This window comes from Lissotriton helveticus, chromosome 6 (genome assembly GCF_964261635.1).
Source record: "Lissotriton helveticus chromosome 6, aLisHel1.1, whole genome shotgun sequence".
NCBI classification, from domain to species: Eukaryota; Metazoa; Chordata; class Amphibia; order Caudata; family Salamandridae; genus Lissotriton; species Lissotriton helveticus.
Window position 1 is genome coordinate 219,674,859 of NC_136067.1, and position 13,808 is coordinate 219,688,666.

At 48.5% G+C, this 13,808-nt stretch overlaps 1 protein-coding gene across 8 annotated transcripts in view; it reads right to left on the reverse strand.

Moving 5' to 3' along the window:
• The window catches only part of SUPT3H (SPT3 homolog, SAGA and STAGA complex component), a 2,933,604-nt gene that overhangs the window by 1,176,167 nt on the left and 1,743,629 nt on the right, over positions 1-13,808 (reverse strand). The gene's annotated exons all lie outside the window — the stretch shown is intronic.

The following is a 13,808-nucleotide window of genomic DNA, read 5'->3' on the forward strand; positions in this document are numbered from 1 at the left end:
CGTATGTAGATGCAGGTTGAGAGATAGGAAGCATAAGCCAAAAGTGTTGGTGCAGAAGTGAGAGTTCATGGCTTCGCAAGAACAGGAACGGAGCCTAGGGTCTGATGGACCCGCAGGATCCGATGTGTCGACTGTAAGTAAAACCCAGAGATAACACACTGGTATAACAGGGTCAGCGCATAGCGATTCAGTATGCACAACAATGGAAAAAAGACACTGTTGAACCCGCACCAGGCAAAATACGCGGGACAGCAGTGGCAGGATGCTGACCCATGGCCAGCGAGTGTCAGTAGTACCAGAAACACAAGACACTCCTGCACACAGAGGCCCTGTCACAAGACATGTGAGAGGGCTGACGGCAACAAGCAGAAGCACCCAAAACAGGACTATAGTAAAAGTGATAGTCATGTGGAAGACAGGAACACACATAAGCATACTGTGTGGACGCTAGAACCACACGAAGCAAAGGAAACAACCCCTGTAGGGTAGTGGGAGCTGCCAGATGCGAAGGATGCATTAGTAAGCAGGCTATCTGTAAAAAAAAGGGGTATATGGCAAGCTGGACCCCCACACAAGAGCTCGTAGAATGAGCAGACCGGGGCGAAGACCACAGACACCGCAGGAAGGAACGTTGCCTGCACAACTCCGCTGTGCAAAGAGCACAGAGCAGATATAGATTAAGAAGAGAATGTAAAAAGGTGTGTTACATAATACAAGACTATGGTGCATGAAGAGAACACTCCCCTTGAGAGTGTTACAGCAGGAACCCAAAGCAGAAGTGTGGAAAACACCTGTGCAGAAAGCAGCAGGGAAAGAGGAAAAACTCATGTTGGGGAAGTGCCCTAAAATAGAAGGCACAAGGCCATGTACAGCAGAGACGTACATGGTGAAGACGCCACCATTAAGAACAAGACCAGACATGGCTGAAGTAGGAGAAACCATTACCCATCCCAAAAAGGGGAGGGTAGAACCAGTACCGCAGAAGCGTTAGAAAGAACGTAAACATCCTATGATAGCGAATCATATCAGGGTGCACTCCCAGTACGTGCAAACACTAAAGAAGCGTGTTGCACAGCCGCTCTTCCCTGGTGCCAATGGATGATAGGGTGTCAGCCGTGGTAGAACTGTTCCTGAAAGGAACAGAAAAAGGGCCCCACGGGACAGTGGCTGGCTAAAAGAGGAGCAGCCAACATGGACAAAGAGGAGCAAAGCGATGCTGAAAAATGCCCCAGTGAAGTGCAGGCGAGGCAGAAGCCTCACAGTAAGAAACCTATACTGATGGTTCAAAGTAGGACGGACAACCGAAGACCACAACCTTAATTGAAAATGCAGTAGGTCGACACTAACCTGTGGGTCGCATACAGCAGAAAGAGAGAAGTCAGAGTGATCCACAGAAGATCTTCTTGTAGGAATACTCCACAGGAGCGTACCAAGCCTTCCTTGTAGGAATGCAGCAACACAACAGCCACTAAATACCCACATAGGGTAAATCTGAACCCCAACGAGGGGGCCTCCTCTGGAGTTAAGCTCACAGACCGAGGACTTCAAAGAAGGCAGAACCAGCTGACCAGCCGTACCAACCAAGGTAAACATGGCGGAGTATCCGCCCAGACCATCTGGGGATTACGTCATGAACCCAGAGTCCAAAACAAAGAAGGCAATGCTGCCTACCAAGAAAAAACAAAGTAACAACAAGAGAGCGAGGATTAGACCGTAGTGCTTGTCCTTTTCCCCGGACATATATCATAGAACAACAAGGACAAGACCTTGAGCAGGTACAGGTCAGGGATGGTCCCCTGTCATCTGGGCTTTGGATGCTAACAACAGGGTGTTGTTGTTAAGAAACCCCTCACCCACCTACCTAGTAGGTGGCATGCTTCATCATCGGGGCCCAACTGGATCACCGAATGTGATCCAGCTGTGCTGCAATGCCTGTCTACAGCAGAGCAGGATTTCTTGTGAAAAGTGACAGTGATATGTGTAGTGAAATATGAGTTAAAAGTACCTATAGGAAATACCCTTTTTCAAAAGTTTTAAGAGAAGGGTCCTATGGCACGGGTAAAAAACAACAGTAAGATATAGTGGAGGTAACAATGTACCTCTGTATCTCTTTAAAAAGTGAGTGAAGGTCTACTAGTTTCAGCCTTCTACGATACTCGTGAGGCTTTCTTCAGGACCACAGGTGCATGTGGCCAAAAATGTTAGGCTGGCCACTGTGGTGTGTAGTTATATCAGCGCGCACCCTAAAGCGCGCTGTGTATGTGGTGGATCAGCATACTCACAGATCCTGCACGTAAAGCATTGTCTGGTTACGTGTGTCTCATTACATTACGGGTACAAGATCATCAGGAGGGACCGCATCAACCAGACCGGAGGTGGCATCGCCATCGTCCACAGGAACACCATCCGCATCACGACCGACGCCAACGACTCCTTCACCGCAGTCGAACATCTCCACTTCCAGTTTCACACCGACCCTAAGACGACCCTCAGAGGCACCCTCGTCTACAGACCCCCGGGACCACGCACACAATTCAGTGAAGACATCACAGACTTCATCAGCCCGCACGCCCTCCCCTCCACCGACTACATCCTCCTCAGGGACCTCAACTTCCACCTGGAGAGCAACAAGGACCGCAACACCACCGCCCTGCTGGAAAACCTCGCCAACCTCGGACTCAAGCAACTGGTCAACACCCCCACCCACTACGCCGGCCACACGCTTGATGCCGTCTTCTCTTCCAGCAAGTACATCACCTTCAGCCACGCCTCCGGACTCCACTGGACCGACCACAGCTGCGTCCACTTCAGCTTCAAAAGATCCACGACCCACCACCACCCGCAACAGGTACCTCACAGGAATTGGAGCAAGATCACCGCAGACCAGCTCACCACCTCTCTCAGCCAGAGCCCACCCGCCAACACAACGGACCCCAACGAAGCAGCCCGCAACTTCACACAGTGGCTGACCGCCTGCGCCGACGACCTCGCGCCACTAAAGAACCCTCCCAGCAGACCCAGAAGCAAGAAGGCATCCTGGTTCACCGACGACCTCAAGGACTCCAAGAAGACCTGCCGCACCCTCGAGAAAGCCTGGCTCCTCGACCGGACCACCGACAACATGACCGCCCTCAAACACGCTACCCGCAAGCACCACCAGCTCATCCGCACCACCAAGAAGAAATCCCTGAAGGAACGACTGGACAACAACGCCCACGACAGCAAAGAGCTCTTCACTATCGTCAAGGAGTTCTCCAACCCCAGCACCGGCACCAACGACATCACTCCGTCACAAGACCTCTGCGACTCCCTCGCCTCGTTCTTCCACCGCAAGATCGCCGACATCCACAACAGCTTCGGCGCCCCGCCCACGCACCCAACCGTCGAACCAATGCCCCCCACCGCCACCCTTGCACCTGGACCACGGTGACCACCGAAGACACAGCCCGCACGATGAACACCATCCACTCCGGATCACTGACCGACCCCTGCCCACACCACATCTTCAACAAGGCCGACTCCATCATCGCACCCCAACTCCGGAACATCATCAACGCCTCCTTCAACACCGCCACCTTCCCGGAGAGCTGGAAGCGCGCCGAGATCAGGGCCCTCCTGAAGAAACCTACAGCGGACCCCACCGATCTCAAAAACTTCCGCCCCACCTCGCTCCTCCCTTTTTCTGCTAAAGTCATCGAGAAGATCGTCAACAGACAGCTGACCGCCTTCCTCGAGACGAACGGATCCCTCGACCCCTCGCAGTCCGGCTTCAGAGCCAACCACAGCACATCCGGACCCTGCTTGACAAGGGGGAAACAGTGGCCCTCATCCTCCTGGACCTTTCCGCTGCGTTCGACACGGTCTGCCACCGCACCCTAGTCCAGCGCCTCAGCAACATCGGTATCCAAGAGAAGGCACTGGAGTGGATCATCTCGTTCCTCGCCGGAAGAACACAAAGAGTCCGCCTCCCCCCGTTTCGCTCCGAGGCCACCGAAGTCATCTGCAGCGTCCCGCAAGGATCTTCACTCAGCCCCACCCTCTTCAACATCTACATGAAACCTCTCGCAGCCATCGCACACCAGCACAACCTCAACATCATCTCTTACGCCGGCGACACCCAGCTGATCCTCTCCCTCACCAGAGACCCCGACACCGCCAGAACTTGCCTACACGAAGGGATGAAAGACGTCGCCGAGTGGATGAAGGACAGCCGCCTGAAACTGAACTCAGACAAGACGGAAGTCCTCATCCTGGGATCTTCGCCCTCCGCCTGGGACGACTCCTGGTGGCCCCCAGCCCTGGGCACCGCACCCAAGCCAACCGACCACGCACGCAACCTGGGCTTCATCCTGGACCCCTCCCTCTCGATGACCAGACAAGTCAACGCCGTCTCCTCATCGTGCTTCAACACCCTGCGTATGCTTCGCAAGATCTTCCGCTGGATCCCGACCAAGACCAGGAAGATTGTCACCCAGGCACTCGTCACCAGCCGACTGGACTACGGAAACGCCCTCTATGCCGGAACCACAGCCAAGCTACAGAAAAGACTCCAGCGCATTCAGAACGCCTCCGCCCGACTCATCCTGGATGTCCCCCGACGCAGCCACATCTCCAGCCACCTGAGGAACCTGCACTGGCTCCCCGTCGACAAGAGGATCACGTTCCGGCTTCTCACCCACGCACACAAGTCTCTCCACGACCTGGGCCCCAAGTACCTCAACGACCGCCTGACCTTCTACACGCCCACCCGCCAGCTACGGTCCAGCAGCCTCGCCCTCGCAGCCGTACCAGGCATCCGAAGAGCCACCGCCGGAGGAAGATCCTTCTCTTACCTGGCTGCCAAGACTTGGAACTCCCTCCCCATCCACCTTCGGCTGACCCAGGACCATCTCGCCTTCAGGAAACAACTCAAGACCTGGCTGTTCGAGCAGTAGCATACCCCTCCCCCCAAGCGCCTTGAGACCCTCCCGGGTGAGTAGTGCGCTATACAAATGGCATGATTGATTGATTGGATCCTGCCACCTGAAAAAGCGCTAGGGGACCGTTTGTCGCCTCTAGCAAGGCAAAATAACCTGGTTCATGGCTCGGGAAAAAGCAACATAAAGCCACACAGCATGTGGCAAAGACAGGCCACAAGGTCGAGAAAGTCTGGCTGTAAGGGCCAGCAAATCACGAGAGACCAGATATGAGGCGGGAGACCGCTGAATCAGCGTGACAATCAAAAAGGTCCCCACCATTGAATGGCAGATCCCGCAGAGCGTCCCGAACGTTCTCGGGAAAAGGACTATCGCGCAGGCAAGCATGGAGGCGCAAAGCAACCGACAGGTCCATTGCTCTACTAACAGAGTCAGTAGCGTCCAGAGCCGATCGAATGGAATATTGTGCCAATCCGCGGCCATCAAGAAGAAGACGATTCAAGTCAGCTTGGGGCCCTTCTGGGAGAGAAGGAAGAAGGAGCTCAACCAAGTCCCAAAGGGCAAAGGAAGCATGTGCGAACACACAAGTCATGTTTAAGGCACGGAAGCCCGCACTGGCAGAGGCAAAAATATTGCGCCCACATGCCTCCAGCCACCGAGACTCCCTAGTGGGAGGGAGCAACGGCAGAGCAAAAGAAGGCTGCAAGGCGAAAGCCGCCTGGACAACCAGACCCTGAACCCTACGGTGAAGGGACAAGCAAACCGGATCGTCTGGGGCTGGGCAATGCTGGCGAACAATTGCTCTATCCACAGGGTCACCAGAGGAGGGGCGTGCTTATATACCAAACATGATATCAATCAATGACTCGCCATGAGGCAGTAAAGGCTCCACGTCCACAGGCTCCATATGTAGGAGAACCAGTAAAAGATCAGTGGGTAGGGAAACGCCAGGGGATGCAAGCAGAGAATATCTGCAGCCCTGTGAATAGCTCTCGCCAAGGCCGCACTAGCCTCCGTCGCAAGCCGGGGAGGCGACAACAAACAGTCAGTCGGGGATGGTTGAAGGCTAACCCGACGGCTAGAAAATAAAGGTGGATCATCCTGGGGTTGATCCAAAGGCCAAGGAACACTAGGCACCTACACCAAGGGGCTGTGAAACGACCCAGGGATCGGTGAGCCCAATGGGGGCACATCTCCCATCAAAAGAGGAGCTGCTGGCACTGAACGACGCCAGGACGCATTCGGCTGGATGTCGAGAACCTCCAGAGGGGAGGCGATCTGGGCGCGGATGAACGGCGACTCGACCTCCACCAGCAGGGAGGTAGGAGATCGACAGGGCATCGAACTCGGTGCCACAGCAGACATCAGCGCAGGAAGCTGAATGGAGCTATTCGTTGACTGGACCGGCAGGCAAGACTGGTGACTGGGATGCCCCTCCAGGCCGTGTCTCCTCGATGTCGTATCGATTCCGGGTCGGAGTCGACGCACTCATCCGGTGCCAAGGACGAAGCCACCGGCGAAGACCCCACATGAGTGCCTTCCTCTTCTGTGGGACCCATAGGCACACTCTCTCTCTCTCACACAGCGTGGTTTGAAAAGGACATTTATTAGAAAGAATATCGGCATGACCGGTTTCAGCGTTACGCAATCTTTAAATATTCAGGCAGCAGGCTCTGGAGTGGTGATCTCTTACTTGAGGAAGTAGGAAAAGTGAATATGCCCCCCCCCCCAAAAAATAAATATATATATATATATATATATATATATATATATATATATATATATATATATATGTATGTATGTATGTATGTATGTATGTATGTATGTATAGGCTAAGCCTACATCTGGAGGAAAAGAGGTGCCAACTAAAAGACTATTTCAACCAACCCCGAAACTCACTGTGATGGCAATATGCTTTGTCCGTATATTATCTGATCTAACTGATCTTATAATTGCCTCCATTTGTTACTATTGCATGGCATACTCAGGAATGCTGCTTTTTCTTGGGAAAGGGAGGGGAGGGACTTCTTATTTCTTCTGTCTTGATTCTCCTACACTCGGACTCTGGACTTAGCTTTTTAAAGTTAGTTTCTTGATGTTGACATCTCGCCAGATGTTTATGTATGATAAAATATTCTTACATACACATAAAATAATTTCTAGAAGTATGTTGGGGCTTCCTAACCAAAAGGAGAGAATGCCTGCTGTCCTTGACTACTAGTTCATTTTGCTGAGCAGTTGTTTAGCTAATGACTGTACCCTGAGAAATGTATTTCTCTGAACCCCATTCGCTGGCCATTTTTTTATTTACACTTGTCTTCTGGCTCCCAACGAACCAAATGCAGACATTCATAAATTATGTGAAAGCTGCAAACAAGAGGCATTTTGTCTCAAGCTTTGTTTTCCCATAAGGCTAAAATCCTCAAACTGCTGCATGCATGAAGACAATCCTTGAAAGTTTTTCAGTAGTATTTGTGAACAGATTTATGGTATGTATGAATTTATGTAGTGAAAACAAGCTACATACAAGAGATCTAGTAGAGTGGTGTATGAGATAGTGATGGGCAGGTTTTACGTATGCCTGGTCTCAATAAAACGTTCACCCTCATATATTCTGTTAGACTTGGCATCTTTGCATGGTTTCCCCTGACTTTTTGCCTGTACCTCTTGTATTTTCGATGCTGTGCTGGATTTTGGTTTTGCTGGCTTAGATGATTTGGGCACTTTGACGCTGCTGATCAGTGTCAGAGTGCAAGTGCTCCCTGTGTAAATTGTGTTTACAATTAGTTCTCCCTGACTGGCATATTTGATTTACTGTTAAGCCCCTAGTAAAGTGTACTAAGTGTGCCAGGGCCTGTAAATCAAATGCTGTTAGTGGGCCAGCACCACTGATTGTGCCACCCACATAGTAGTCCTGAAAAGGTCTGTGCGCAATTGTTAATTGCCATGTCAACTGGCAAGTGCTGCCAGGCCCTAACCTTCCATTTTATCCCATGTAAGGCACTCCTATGGTAGGCCCAAGGCACCCAACTGGGCAGGCTGCAATGTATGTGAAAGGTAGGACATGTACTGGTGTGTGAGACATGTCCTGATAGTAAAATACTGCCAATTTTGTTTATAACCATTGAAAGGCTATCTGCCCTATTGGATAGAATGGGAAATACTTTGTAACATCTTACAAGTATAACTTCCCATTGGGGCACAATAGAGAAATACAATTTAGGCTCTCTGAACTCAGAATTTAATAACACATACTTAATAAAGATGGTTTTTAAAATGAGTGTTTGAAAATGCCACTTTTAGAATGTAAGTCCAGCCTTCCCCTTCCCTTGTATAGGACCTAACTCCTTAGTTTTCAAAACTTTTAGAATGTAGGCATTTTCTTGTTTAACCATTCGGTTTGCTTCTGCCTGTTTGCGTATTGACTGTCTGGTTTTGGAGTGACAGGTGTTGGGGGTGTGCATTCACTATACACAGCCACTGGGGGGGGGGGGGGGGGGTGGAGAGTGTCTGGCCCTTCCTGGATGACGGGGAGCTGAGCTGAATTGACCTTGGCTGAATTTTGAGCAGTGAGAGTAGTTTTCATTGCACCTTTAATAGAGCCTGTCTCCCTTGAACAATGCTGTCTCCATGCCCTGTGGTCATACTGCACCAAAGAGAACAGAACTGGTTTAGACTGGGCTCAAATACCCTTGCACAAAGAGAACAAAGACATTTTGGGGAAAAAGTATTACACCTGAAACCCCAGAACTTTAAATTACTTCTAGACTCAAGAGGAACCCTTGACAAAGAGAAGAGCTGAAGAGCTGTAACGAGGAGCACTGCCCCTTTGCTGTGTGCTGTATGAGGTTGGCCAAGGAGAGGACAAAAACTGGAACTTTGCTTTGAAACTGCTTGAAGAAGACCTCCAAGGGCAGGTGTGTGCTGGCCTCCTGTTCTGAAGTCTCAGGGACACAAAGACTTCACCCCAGCCCCCCTGAACTCTGCTGCTGAGAGTTCTGACATGCTAGGAGGTGCCTGTTCCAGTTCTGGGCCTCTGGAGGTTGTGCTTGCTGCTGGAAGAAACCTAAAGAACTGACGAAATCCACACATTGCTCTTGTTGCTGGTGTTTGTCTGAAGCAGCACCACTGTGCAAGTAGAAATCACCACGCATCGCCGCGCCGCTGCTGAACTGACGCAGCGCCTGTCGGCGCTGCAAGAACTGATGTATCAAGGGATCGCAGCTGAAGAAACCGACGCAGAGCCACTCACCGCCGCTGCATCGATCGCCGATGCATCCCAGATTTCCATGCATCACACTTGTGCGGCAAGTTATCCCAACGCATCACCAGCGGACCAGAATCGTCTGGAGTCAAGACATCACTTCCCCCAACAGACCAGATTTGACGCATCACTTCTGCATGTAGCAGAACTGTTGCAACGCCTCTCCAAGGTCTCAGGAACTGACGCATCCCATCTCTGTGGCTGTTTGGCCTTGTAAATTTTGTGTCAGCTCATGCCAAGCTACCCAGGGGGTGCGCAGGTGTTATCTAAAGTGTGTATAGCCCTTACCCTGACTAGAAGCAAGGGCCCCTAATTGGACAAAGGTACCTACCCCTGCCAACTAGAGACCCTCATTTCTAACATATACTTTTTTTTTAGAATGCCATATAACATCTCTGGTAGCAGACAGTCATTCGAGGAAAACAATGCCTTGCTCACTAAATGAGCCCTTATTAAATTGATTTGATGGTAAATAGCATCCATGTCTCAGTTGATTCCAAGTAGTACATCATTGCCACACACTTTGGTATGTATAAGTTAATCAGATTCTCCCATTCACCATGACGTTTATTTTTATATCAAATGTACCCCAATTCCTTTTGTCCATCAACTATACAAAATAATACAGATAGTGACATGATATAATACATTGATAGAGCCCTTGAGGACCTGATGAAGAAGGAGCCCAAGGTTAGATTGAAACTGGAGGAATACACCACTGCTGGTAGAAGGTGGTGAGGATAAATTCTCAAACTTTCACTAGGATAAGAGAACACCTAATGTGTAAACTCGTTCCTCATGATTTCTCGGTTGTTGGCCTGGCAGTTTACTCCTGAAATGCCTAGCTTTTGGATGAAGATGTACAAGTCCTGCGGGATTATGTCTTCTATGCGGACTTTCTTAAAGAGACTTCTTTGTAACAGTACCCATCAACTGTTTTAATTATGCTTGTACTATCATAAGTAAATCAGCCTTCTGTGGATCCACAACCCTACTTCTAATTTATCTGTTTTTAGGAGAGGCTAAACTAAAGCCTACTCTCTTCTGATCCATAACTGGGTGCTTTCTCCAGTGGCAAAAATTGCTGGATCTCTTTCCAGAAATGATTACTTCAAGTAACTCACACTGCTGCACATTATTCCAACTCTCCAAGACTTGGCTCACCCTTGCTAAAGACCAAATACCAACCACCATAATGGTAAAAGAAAGCTGCTGTTTTGCAAGGCATCACCTACTGCCTCAGTGGTAGCTAATCTCATATGTAGAAGACAATTCCGAAAGGACTTTCCTCTTGTCTACCATCTCCGGTTGACGTCTGACAGCCATGATTTTATAATAATATCCACATTTTATGCAGCTATCCTGACCGGAGGTGGGACCTCCATCCACGGTGCCTGCAGGCCCACTTTTGGATCGTTTTCCATTATGCAGTTCAGTCGTGTCAGGCATTAAGCAGGGAAGTAAGTGAAGGGTAAGTCGATATTTTGGCTAGGAACAAACAATACCAATTTAGTCTATTTGTCGGAGAGTGGATCAAATAAGATGGATATTAAATTAGTAATTAGAAAGCGTAAAACAACTTTATATTGGTTTATAGATTTTTTTAATTGATAGAGAAAGAGAATCACATAGACACACACAATGTCAATGTAGACTGAGTGGAGAGACGTGGGGAAAAGGCTTGCTAACGATGGGCTCTGAGAATAAATGTTAGGATCGAATCAAGGTGTGCATTATATATCACTGTTAAATGTGCCACTCTCAGGAAGAGACGTCTGTTTACCTTTTACAGAGCTTACTGGACCCCATCAAAGCTGAAAAAATTTGGAAGGTATAACAATGACAAATGTTACAAGACAACCTACATTTGTTTACGGGCTGTCCAAGAATAATACCGTTTTGGTAAGGTGTGGACATAATCGAAATTATAGAGGTGGAAAGTAAAGTAAGATCTTTGATTATATTTGGTGTGCCTGAAGAATGTGATATAAGTGCTCTTTTATCAACTAATGACACCAAGATATTATTTATTTTGTGTGATTGGCAAAAAGAGAAATATGCAGTAATTGGAGTAAGAAAACCCTGCCAAACTATGCATAATGGTTGGACTATGTCAAGTATATCTGAGATATGGATTGTAAATGTTCCAGTGAGAAGAAAGCAAAGATGCGGCAACCAATTTAGCACTGGTTAACAGGGTTGACAACTCAGAACGGGTGAGATGTCCAATATCTAATGATTACACCTAAAATCTCCGGTTAAGATGGGGCTAAGCCCTAGGTAAGATCCCACTCCAAGACAGGGAAGACATAAAAGTCTGACGCGATATGAGGATAAAAAAAGAGACAGAATAACCAGCAAAGGAAGGTTGTGTAGTGTTGTTTATGTCTTTAACTGTGTTGGGTATATGTAGTAGGTCACTGGGTTCAAATTTGCGGTGTTGTGTGTGCGGGGTTCTACAGGTGAAGTTGCTCCCTGGACAGAGTTGGAGCTGGACGTATCTGAAGTTGTGGTTAATAAAGAAATGTTAACTGCTTCCCTGGTATTGTAGTCCGACACCTAACAAAGGTCATGTTAGCTCAAAACTGCTATAGTCGGAGCTGGACATCTCTGAATCTCCCTCTGCTCGTCCTAGTATATTGTTGTTGTATGACCAGGCTTCTCCTGAACATCCCTGCCAGAAGCAATGTTAGACAACATCTTCATGGTCTACACTGGCTGCCCGTGGCCGAGCGGGTTCAATTTAAGTCCTTAGTTATCGCCCATCGCGCTCTCCATGCCACAGCGCCAGTCTATCTTCAGAAACGCTTTTCCTTTTACACCCCTGGAAGACACTTGCGCTCCGCATCCCTATTCGTTGCTAGAGTTCCCTGCTTCTGCTTGCAAAGGGCGGGTGGCAGCTCTTTGGCGGTGAAAGCCGCTTGTGCTTGGAATACGCTGCCTTGTGCTCTTCGTTGCATTCAGGACCCCACACATTTTAAAAAGAATCTGATAACCTTCCTCTTTGTCTGAGCTAGGTCTGCTGTCCATCTCTCAAGGCTCGCGCCGGGACACACTTGCAGTATCCGCACGCGTTATAAATGGAAGATAACATAACCTTTGTGATAAGGCAAATAGACTGAACAAAATCTTAAGTGTAGGTCTCTCAAGTTGTGGGTCCCAAAATCTCCATATTACGAAGAGCGGAATTACATTTCTGCATAAATAGACTAGGACAAGGTCCTCAACTGAGCTGGTGAAGTGGCAACCTTCTTAGGTCATATTAAGAAGTTTGAGTTAATACTTTTGTAATGTTGAGACAGATTTTTGATTGGGCCTTGCTTTCTTTATGTTTTTAACAATATTGATTTTTGCTGATGCCTACATCAGCCAGCGTCTACCTCAGAGTTGAGTAGATGTCCAATGATGCCAAAACATGAGCCAAGGGTTCATTTCGTAGGCCAGTGGCCTGCCTCTTTTGGGGTTGGCGGGCAAGACAGTTGCTGAAACACAGTGAAACCACATATAATACACCCTCTCCATTCTCCCATCACTACCCTGCCAGGAAGCCAAGACATGCATTGCTTTATCTCTTAGCTGCCAGCACCCGCATAAGCCCTATTTCTGCAACTTTTAGATAGGCAATTCTCAAGTTTATGTCGGCGTTACGTGTGCAGCCATAGATACCAAGAAGTCAATTGCGCATGTTGCAACATCCGCTATGCATTTATGCCTTTGGGCATAAACGTCCCAGAATGCAAAGCGTTGTTGGCTTCAAAGTCAAGACTGGCTTTAGGTATCATCCTTGGCATATGGGCAGTACTCAGCTGGTACCAGTCTGTTTGGTTTTACATTTTATTTTCTATCTCCTCAATAAATGAAAAATACATAGACAATAAATTCATAATGCATTTAAAAAGATGCCGCCATGTTTTCTATCGAATGCCTAGCATGGGCGGTAAGAAGTGTTAAAAGGGTGTTAAAGCGCTAGAAGGCATTATGCTTCTCAACCAGGCATCCTTGAAAATCGGTGTGCGGGTCTCGAGTTCTGCTGCCTAAATACAGCTCTGAAAGGAATTCCATCCTTTTCACGACCATAACGAGGGCTGAAAAGAACACAAAATCCTGTTGACTAAGCTCAGAAAGTGGAGCTGCCCTTGGCCTTCCCGCCCGCGCGATATTTATGAGCAACATTGGGCCTGCTCCAGCTGAGAACACTTACAATAAATAACCCTGCTAATCACTCTCAAAACACTTGCTGAACTTCAAAATATTGTGTTAGCAGATTGTTTGCAGTTTTCTGCTTGGATAGTTCACGTCCGAGTCATGTGCAGTAGCATCAAGTTCCTGCTTACAATAGCAAACCGTAAATCTGAAGCTTTGTGTGTCTTCTGTCTCCAAAAACATTGGATTTTAGGAACAAGGCAGAGATTATAAGGGCTGCAGCACTGTAAACTTTAAAGGGTCTGCTAGTAACTGACTCCTCCATCGAAGCCAGGAGACACTCACTGTACACCATCACTTCAGCTCACATGGTGCCATGATGAGAAACGTATTTACCTTCGGTGTTGCACCTGGCTCTTTTTGCAGTGTTATCCCCAAACTTTTTGCCTTCTTCCTCCCATTTTCTCTGACCTCATTTTGCTGGT